The following is a 480-nucleotide window of genomic DNA, read 5'->3' as shown; positions in this document are numbered from 1 at the left end:
CTATCTATCTATCTATCTACTGACATGGCTAGTTATAATAGTAATATTAGTAACGTAGCAGTGTAGCACTAATAATATTAGGAATATTCATGGTAATAGTGACAATTGCAATAGCATTAATACTACTACTACTAATATTATATTTATTAATATTATATATATTTTTTATTATTATTACTTAGTAGTATAGTCGATTTAATGTATTGCAATTCATATTACCCTATGAATATTATATATTACAATTATGCTATGTACACTATAACGTTCTATCAAGCTTTACATTAGGTACTGCATGTAGTGATTGATAGATAGCTTTTGATTCGATTCGCATAGACCATAATTTTAGAGCGGCTAACTAGATAGAGTGATGATGATAGATAGACCTTAGATGATCGATAGATTAGATTAGAATAGATAGATTAGATAGACTTTTATTTAATCTCGCTCTATCTATTCGTGATACTATTATCTGCCGTCACT

At 27.7% G+C, this 480-nt stretch overlaps 1 protein-coding gene across 2 annotated transcripts in view; it reads right to left on the bottom strand.

Moving 5' to 3' along the window:
- The window catches only part of pvrl2l (PVR cell adhesion molecule related 2 like), a 260,306-nt gene that overhangs the window by 41,218 nt on the left and 218,608 nt on the right, over nucleotides 1-480 (bottom strand). The gene's annotated exons all lie outside the window — the stretch shown is intronic.

The sequence above is a fragment of the Morone saxatilis genome, unplaced genomic scaffold, assembly GCF_004916995.1.
Source record: "Morone saxatilis isolate NCDOM2014 unplaced genomic scaffold, NCSU_SB_2.0 Contig9, whole genome shotgun sequence".
NCBI classification, from domain to species: Eukaryota; Metazoa; Chordata; class Actinopteri; family Moronidae; genus Morone; species Morone saxatilis.
The sequence above is the reverse complement of the archived record's forward strand: the minus strand, read 5'-3'. Positions and strand labels throughout refer to the sequence as shown.